The sequence below is a fragment of the Macaca fascicularis genome, chromosome X (genome assembly GCF_037993035.2).
Source record: "Macaca fascicularis isolate 582-1 chromosome X, T2T-MFA8v1.1".
In the NCBI taxonomy this organism is placed as follows: Eukaryota; Metazoa; Chordata; class Mammalia; order Primates; family Cercopithecidae; genus Macaca; species Macaca fascicularis.
This window is the reverse complement of record NC_088395.1, coordinates 39,004,736-39,014,187: the sequence shown is the minus strand read 5'-3', so window position 1 is coordinate 39,014,187 and position 9,452 is coordinate 39,004,736.

The following is a 9,452-nucleotide window of genomic DNA, read 5'->3' as shown; positions in this document are numbered from 1 at the left end:
TAACATGATCTGTCCTAACAGGAGGGTGGCTTGTGATAAGATTTTGGTGCTCTGGGAAAAGAGAATAGAAGAGAATTCCTCTTTCTATCTGGGGAATTCCAGGAGAATGTGACATTGAGCTCAGTACTGATGAGTAAATTAGATGTGATCAAGCAGAAGAATGAGGAAAGGGTTCTTGAATATAATAATCTTTCTTATGTTGGACCTGGAAGACTTAGATAGTTTTGGTGCTAGTTAGGGGATTGAGATCTTTTCTTGAGTGAGATTGGAAAGCCCTTTACTGATGTAAAAGCCCAGGCTTTCTGAAGAGAGAGCTGGTCCCGAATTGTCACCATTGAGTGCTCCTGAAGCTCTGTTAACCCAGAGCTGGATCACTCAAGACCAGAGTGAGCCTTTTTCCCCTTCCTTTCTACCTGCTTATCCTTACCTGCTAGAGTTCCAGCACTAAGCTGGAGTTGAGCCAGGGTCCTCTGGGGACTTGGAATCCAGAAGCAAGATGAGCAGGTCTTCTTATTAACAACTCACTGCATTATTCTCTTGCCCTGTTGACAGTTGCAATAAAATCTATGCCAAGAAGACATTTGACTCAGCCTATTGACTCTGCAGAAGGTCCAAAACAACAGAGGGTTTAAAATAGAGAGTTCAAAACTCTGCAAAGGATTCAATACAGGTGTGTGTGCTTTACTCATGCTTGCTTTCAGGGACTTTTGTTTCTGGAATATAAGCTCTTACCTTCTTACTATAGGTAGCCTGCATGCATTCTCTTTGTTTGGATTTTTTGAATGTAGCAGATATCCAGCTATTCCTTTCTGGTTTTATTTGTTAACCCTTATAAAGGGGCATGCATCCAACAGGTTCAAGTTCCAGGATTCTACACAGGCCCCCATTAAAGTCACAGAGCCCAGTGCGCTATCCACATGAGTCAATTAGCCAGTTTGCTAAATATTCTTATGAAGCTTATAGGAAACTTATAGGAAATTGTGCTGAATTCTCACAACTACCATCACTTTGTAGAATTCACAAGTTCGCACAAGTTCATGGAACTGTAGCACAACAGTGCTGGAAAGTCTCTGAGATATCATCTAGTCTAACCCTCCAGGAAGCATGAGGGGCTAAGGCTCAGGAAGGAGAGGGATTTGCAAGGTCAGTTAAGAAAAATGAGCATTTAAATCCCAGGCCAGGGGACTCCAGGGTTTTTCTAACATCTCAAGCCTTATAAAAGAAAGATGATTTTTAAGAAGCAAGCAAAAAACAACAGCAACAACAATAACACCCAGGTGGTATGTGTTCCACGTTTTTTATTCTTTCTTTTATTTTAGGTTCTGGGGTACATGTGCAGGTTTGTTACATGGGCAAATTGTGTATTGCAGGGGTCAGGTATAAAGATTATTTCACCACCCAGGTAATAAGCATAGTACCCAGTTGGTTTTATGATCTTTGCCCTCCCCCACACTACCCACCCTCTTATAGGCCCTGGCATCTATTATTCCCTTCTTTGTGTCCATGTATACTCAATGTTTAGCTCCCAATTGTAAGTGGGAACATGTAGTATTTGGTTTTCTGTTACTGCATTAATTTGCTTACCATAATGGCTTCCAGCCTCACCCACATTGCAGGAAAGCATATGATCTCATTATTTTTCATAGCTGCATAGTATTCCATGGTATATATGTACCACATTTTCTGTATCCAATCTGTCATTGATGGGCATTTAGGTTGATTCGATGTCTTTGCTATTGTGAATACTGCTACAATGAATATTCGTGTGCATGTGTCTTTATGGTAGAATAATTTATATTCTTCTAGGTATATGTCTAGTAATGGGATTGCTGGGTGGAATGGTAGATCCACATTTTTTGTTCAGTATTTTTGGTGGACTTAAGTGCATGCAGCGAACTAGTTTGGCAATTCTATCTTACTTCCAATGTCTTTCTCTTTTTGGGGCTCTTTGCCAAGGGTCTTCTTAAGGCTTTACATTTAGCAGTGTGACAAACTCTATTAGAGGATACAAAGATGGGACTTGAATGCTAATGGTGAGTGCAGTCAAGTGACATCCCCACTCCCCACCACCATATATACATATTTGCTTTCACTGTTTTAATAGGAGCTAAGAAGTTTCCTGGCTAAAAAAAATAATATTGAGGTTCAGACACATAAATACATGTGCTATTAATCTACAAGGTCTCTGGTAGAAGCAAGATTTCATGGAGGGAAATAGAACCCCTGAGAGATAATTCCCCATAAAGAAAGAAGTGAAAACCATTTAACTACAGAACCTAAGCTTCTGAGGCAAATGGTGGTTTCTGCTACAAAATGATGGCCAACAGTGGTAGGATCCTGATCCCTCTCCCCCACTGAAGTTCTCCTTCCCACAGATAATTGAAGTAACTATAACACTAAAGTCCATAACACCCTGCGGCTCAAGCAACCTTGCTGTGATAAGAAGAACATCATTTATAAGATGTTAATACTCACCTCAGCTGATCATAACACACTCCTCACTTTGCAAGGCCAATGACATAGCATTTCTACTTCATCATATCAAAGCTCAGTGGAGCTCCATCATCACCAGTACCTGCATAGCCCTTGGGCATAAGGTATGAGGACCAGCATAGAGTGGCACTGTTGCAGAACCTTGCAATACAGATATCACAAAGTCTAGTTCAGTTTACAAAGCAGAGACTCTTCAGTACTATATGTTTCTCCTTTAAACTTTTCAGGACTAAATAAGTAATTGAATGTGTGAGTAACATAGCATAAGTTACGTTTTCCTTCTTTGCAAAATGTTATTTTACACCTACCTCCGGTCCCCAGCCTTATTAAGAATTGGATTTCTGTTAGTAGTCTTTATAACTCCAAAGTGTAGCAGAGAAAACACTAGATAAGGAATCCAGAGATAGGGTTTGAATACCAGCGCTGTTATTAATTAACCACATGACCTTGAGTTAGTCACTAATCCCAGGAACTCTTAGCAGAGGTGCCAAGGACATTCTAGAGTGTCATAATCACTGTGAGGTATGCCTTAAGTAATTAACAATAATAGCCAAGTACTGATGTTCAACAGTAATTTAAAATACATAAAGTGAATTCAAAGTAATGCAAATAATCATATAATTCTTATTTACCTGCATTCTGGTGTGTTTTCTCAAGAAGAGAAAACATATTAGGGAAATGATAGCCAGCATCATGGGGACTAGGTATGATCCATCAATTGCCTCTCTAACTGATATGAGGAGATGTGCAGAGGATCTTAAAGCCTATGTGATAGACATGGCTTTTTTATGTTAAGGGATGGTATCCAAATTATCTTTTTAAATATTAAAATAATAAAACTGATGTCTTCTGGAAGAGAAAATAAAATATCCTTGAATTTTCAAGATCGCCCATAGACTTGAGGCTGATAGGGCTACGTCTCCAAGGATTCGGGGTTATATATTCTTTCTCCTTGGCTGATATAGGTCCTGAAGTGGAAAAGTTTGTAAAAACTCTTCAACCATGTTCAGCCAAACCAGATAGTTAATGCTCCATCAGTATTAGTTATAATGATTATAGATTTATACAGTGCATATGAGTTGTGATTCTACAATTGCTTCCATTTTCCTTTAAATTTCACACAATAATAAATTTTTAATGACAAAACTGCAAGGAAAGACAAGGGAAGGAAAAGTAGTGCACGTGAGTGAAAATAGTCTTAGTTACATTTCTATCCATGATACAGAAGTTAGCTTCCTAATAAAGACAGATGAAATGATAAAATGAATGGAATTGTAAAATAGTCTTCACATTTATGAGATGTTAATACTCTAAATTATGTCTTTTGTGATATTAAACAATAAAATAAAATTTATTTGTATTTTTTCTTCAATTGCATGCTTAGTGCCTTATTAAATTTACCTGTGGAAAGAAAGTCTGAAAAAAATGCAATATTCATTTTTCAAAAAATAAGTTCCACTGAAGCAAATTTGAGTGACCACATTTTTTTCCTCTTATTGGACCTCAGAGGCATAAAATTAAATTAAGCATAACCCTTAGTTCAAGACATGCTCCACAGATTTTATTTTTCAAAGGCAGCTGCAACAATATCTTCCTCTCACATGCTTATCAATAATATGGCCTGGACACTCCTCATATAGAGAGGAGAGATCTGTGTCCCCTCTCCTTGAAACTGGGTGAGCAACTCACTTGTAACCGAAGAATGTGGTGAAGCAAGTAAAGGTGATCTAACTTCTCCTTCACTTGCTGTCATACTCAGGCTGGAGTCCCAAAGTGCCATGCTGTAAGGAAGTCCAGCCCAGCGCAAATGCAAGACCACTTGGAGAAGCCCTGAAATTACATGATGAGAGACATCCTAGCTATTTCAGCCCCAACCACTATCTGATTGCAACCCCATGGGAGATCCCAAGCCAGAATCACCACTAGCCACAGTGAAAGATAATAAACTGCCATTGTATCAAGCTACTAAGTTTTCGTGTGATTTGTTGCATAGTAATTTTAATGGGACATACAATATCATTATTGGTCCACAAACAGCTCTATGGATTGCTTGATCAATTCAAACTAATATAGTGATTTTGTGAGAACCGATTGGACATTTTTCTGGATTTTTTTCCTGATAATATTTTGGTATTTTTAAATAATTGTTTTTATTATTCATGTATTTGTAAAATTTTTTATGAATACAATACCTACCCCTGCCTCATCCCTCAAAAAGCAGTATATAGTACTATTTGTTTATCCTAAAAACTTGAATTTCTTCTAAACTTGGGTATGGCCATGGGAGTGTACCATGCATGAGAACTCTACTCATCCTTGTGCTCCCCCAGTGGCTACAAAATTAGGAACTTCTGACTGTACCCCTCTGAGCTTCAGTTTTCTTCATGTAAGACGGGGGACTAATACCAACTTTGTCTGTCATAAAGTTGCTATAAGCACCTATTTAGAAAATGCTAAAGAAGGCACTTTATAAGTGATAAGGATTTATATCATAAATCTGTATTATTTTCACAGTTTTCTTATGTGTATTTTATTCTCCTGTGTCTTTCCCCATCTGGGAAGCATGGGCACCATCCTCTTTTCCACTATGTGAAACCGAAAAGGTGCTCTGTTAATAATTTATTGTCTATGTGGTATAGGTTTGTACATTTCTTGAGGGTGGGAACCAAATTTTTTTCCACGTTAGTAATGTAGTAAATCTTTGAGTTTAATAAGTTTTTTCCTACCTAGATGTACCAAAATCTGCCCTAACACTTCAATAATGACCCCTCCTAGAATAAGATCCAAGTTGAGCATCCCCTACCCACGATCTTATATAAGATCATGGATCTTATTCTAGGAGGGGTCATTACTGAAAGACCAAGAGGACCTCATTAAAAAGTGGTTTTGCCCTCAAGGCAGCCCTATGGTATGGCCCCTAAGCACAGTTTTATAAAGATTCTGTAGTGCTAGTCCCTGAGCTTGCTAGAACTGAGATTTCCAGATGTCCATCTGCTGCACAGACAACAGGAAGGTTGTTTTTGATGATACGATGTTTCTCATTTCTATTCACATGTTGAGTATGTTCCCTGCTTCCTTTGGGAATTAAAGCTGCGGTCTTCGGTGTGGAAATCTCCAAAGAGTCGGAGACATAGTTCTCGGTTTTCAAATCTCACATTCAGCTCAGTCCCTAATTGCCCACAAAACTTCTGTTTACCATGCAAGGGTAAGGGACCACATGAGCCTTTTTTACCTATAGGCTGAGACCTCCTTCCAGAAGGCTGGCAATCTCGCCTTGGGGGATATTTCGCAGCTCATTATTTTTTCTCTTTAGATACGGTAGCCTCACTTCTGCTCATTAGGCTCCTTTCACTACATCACTGCCTTTCTTTAATGTGTCTGGTCTATTAAATAGCCCTCACTTGGCAAAGCCCCCCCAGTGTCCCAAATGCGGCTCTGCTTTCCCGCTTTCATGACTCAGTTTGGACGTCGTTTTAATAAGAGTAGCACAGGCACCAGCATCTCGCGTCTCCTCGAGCCACAGAGCCCTTCTGCAGTAGAGGGAGGAATGCTACAGAACTCGGAGGATATGCCACTTAGTGTTCACAGGTTCCTGAAGGATTTCACAGAAAACGAATGAGGTACACCAGAGGAACGGCTCTGAGCAGAAATATTGGCATCCCATTTATTCAGCGCTACCAAATATCAAAAGGCAATTGATTAAATATTGATCTGACAACTGCTTGAAAAGGAGCAGGTGCTTCTCACAATCTGGCAAGAAAACAGGGTCAGGAACAGCAAATGTGGGTACTGTAAAAGCATGTTTGCAAAATCTCCGTGTCTTCGTGCCATGATTAAAAGGCTTGTTAGTCATGGGTGAAATCCTATAGAGGGTATGTGCTTGAGTGTCAGTTCATATTAAGCTGCATGAAATTCATGCTTCTTCTTCAGTTAGAATCCCTCAAACTGACCCAACTGATGCAGTTGCTTTGTGGTGGTTCAGATGAGCTTCTTTAGACTTTTTCTGAAGGTCAGTCCTTGAACTGAAACAGATCTTAAAAGGGTTGTGTTTGAGTCTTTGTTTGCAAGCACAGAAACCCCACTGAACTAGCTCAAGTAAGAATTGGTTTATGAAAACATACAAACATGTAGGCATGTATATGTATGTGTATGTGTATGTTTATACATGTGTGTATATGAAACTGGTCTAAAGCTTAGAAGTCTTCAGAAAACAAGTGTTCTTCCCTTCCTCCCTCTTCCTCTTACTCCCTCCTTCCTCTACTCTGGGTATTATGGGCTTTTACTTTTGCCTCTCTCTGCCTATATGTGGGTTTTTCTTCTTCCCGACAGTCCAGAATCCCCTTAGCTCACCCATAACTGGCTTGGCTTTGGCTGTGGTTTGTCCTGGCACTGACTTCTGCTCCCAAATCAATGGCATTTTACCATTGCTGTAGGCTAGATGACAGTCATGAAAACGTTGTCATTGCCCTTGTATATACAAAGTTGATCATAGTTATTCACATTGTCATCACTTCAGTTGAGATTTGTGCATTGCTGGTGCTACACATGCTAAATTGAATTATTGTTTAAAATGTCTTCAGAAAGATTATACTATGATTTAGCATTGAAACGAAAAGGTTATCATGCACACAGAAAGGCATGTAAACAGAGCAATGGGGCATAAATTCGATATTAGCAAAGCAAATATTCATCATTGGAGGAATGGCAGCAATTTCATATTTTCTTGCAAAGCAACAACCAAGCACTTTACAAGACCTAAGAAAGGAAGACACCTACAAGTAGATGAAGCTGTGTTACATTTTGCTTCTGACATATGAGCAAAAAGATCACCTTATCTCATGTTGAACAATGCAATTGAAAGCAGAGAAACTGCCAAATCCTTCAGCACAAGCTAAAGAAATTTCAAAGCCATGAGAGGCTGATGTGACCAATTCATGTGTCAAACAAGACCATTGTTAAGGCAGTGAACATCTTTTTATCATAAACTGTTCAACTTCTAGCAACATTTGTTTCAACTGAGGAAAAAATAACGCTATTAATTTGGTCAAACGATAAAGCACCAGAATCAAAACTTGCCAAATGGCTGTTCATCATCTCAGAGGAAAATCCTGGAGACAATAGTAGAGCACTCTTGTAAGAAACTCCACATCACTGATGTTCTTTGGGACATAGAGAAAGATCTTCTGTGGAAAGCCAAACGTTGACAGTTCTGAGCTTAAAAGCATCTCAGAAGAGTTAGACTAGACAGAAAAAAGTTTTAGGAATTTATCTCAATTATATTTTCCTTTTCATGTATGTGTACTTAGTACATCAAAAACAACTTCTAATATTTATAAAATAAAAAAGATTATGTGATATTTAAAAAGCATTACAGCAGTTTAATTGGAGCATTTTTCTTCTTTTCTGGTGGCATATAAAACCATGGTTCATCTTATAATTGATGTCAACTTGAATGCAATGAAACACAGTAGGTTCAATAGAATGTTAGCAGAAGCCATGGAAGCAACTTTGGCATCACTTGCTTAAGGGGCAATCCTAGGGTCTCGAATTTCACTTTTTCTCCCATTCCACTGGCTGGAGTGGCAAGAGAGTTGCATTGCCCAATATGGTAGCCACTAGCTAGCCATGTGTAGCTATTTAAATTCTAATTAATTAAAATTTAAAACTCAGGTCTTTGATTGTAGTAACCACAATTCAAGTGTTCAGTAGCCACGTGTGGCTGCTAATTACCATACTGGATGGCACAGATATACATAGAACATTTCCATTATCATAGAATATTCTATTAGACAGCACTGAACTCAGTGACTTTGGAAGCAGAGCATTGAAGATGACACAGCCACTCTTGGTCTGGATTCTTGCACAATCGCTTGAAGCTGGGATGCCCATTGACCTGGAACACTCACCTCCAATTGTTCACATGAAATAGAAATAAAGCACTTTGTTCTTCATGCTATATTATTGCTGGATACCTTAGTAGAGTGGTTCACCTTTGGCACTAATTAATACTGTTGGTTGACTTGTTTATTGTCTCTCTTCTCCAGTAGATTCTAATGGGGCGTGTATGTGTTTCAGAATTTAGCACAGTGCCTGACACATAGTAGGTCCTTAAAAAACATTTATTAAATGATTTATTTAATAAATATGAGCACATAGGAGGGACAGCCATGATTTAGAAGATGAGGAAAGGTTTCCTGCAGGAAGTAGCATCTAAGGTGAGACTTGAAGGATGAATCAGAGGCAAGAGAAATATAATGCAGGAGGAAGAGGATTCCAAATGAAGAGAAGACCTAAGGGGAGAGAGCAAGGGGCTCTGCAGAGAGCAAAAATTCAACAGGTTTGGAGGTGGATGGAAGCAGGAGGTGAGAGTTAGACGGGGAAGAGATTATAATGGGCTATGTAAGCCCTGTTAAGATCTTGTTTTGCATCCTGAGGGCAATAGAAGCGCTCCTAAAAAAATTTTTTGCTTTTACTGAGCCACTTTAAAATTTTCCCAGTAGAGTGAATGTTATATTCTTAGAAGCATTTGAGGAAGGAGAGTCCCTGACACTTTGGGTTAACAATTCCTGCACTTAGCCAAGATCCTTATGGAAGCTTTCCTTGTGTGTAACCTAATTTTTTTAACCAATGTATATTGTTGTTGTTGTTGTTTAGTGGACCTAAAACACACTGGTTACTGTTCTCTATGGTTTTTCTTTTTCATGAAGTGGGAAAGTACTGATGAATAGGTAAAACCCCTGTGTTATATGTTAACTGGGCTGATGCCAAGCATGTTCCTCCATATGGCAGTTTGAATGAGGAAGGGCCTGATACAACCAGTAAATAGAAATGGGATAACAATGGAATCCCACTACACACTAAGAGAGATTGAAAGCCTGTCTCAAGTCTTGTCTTCCTTGGAACAATGATTCCAGGTACTATCACTTTCATTTATCAGTGATTTTGGGAATTCTAGAGTC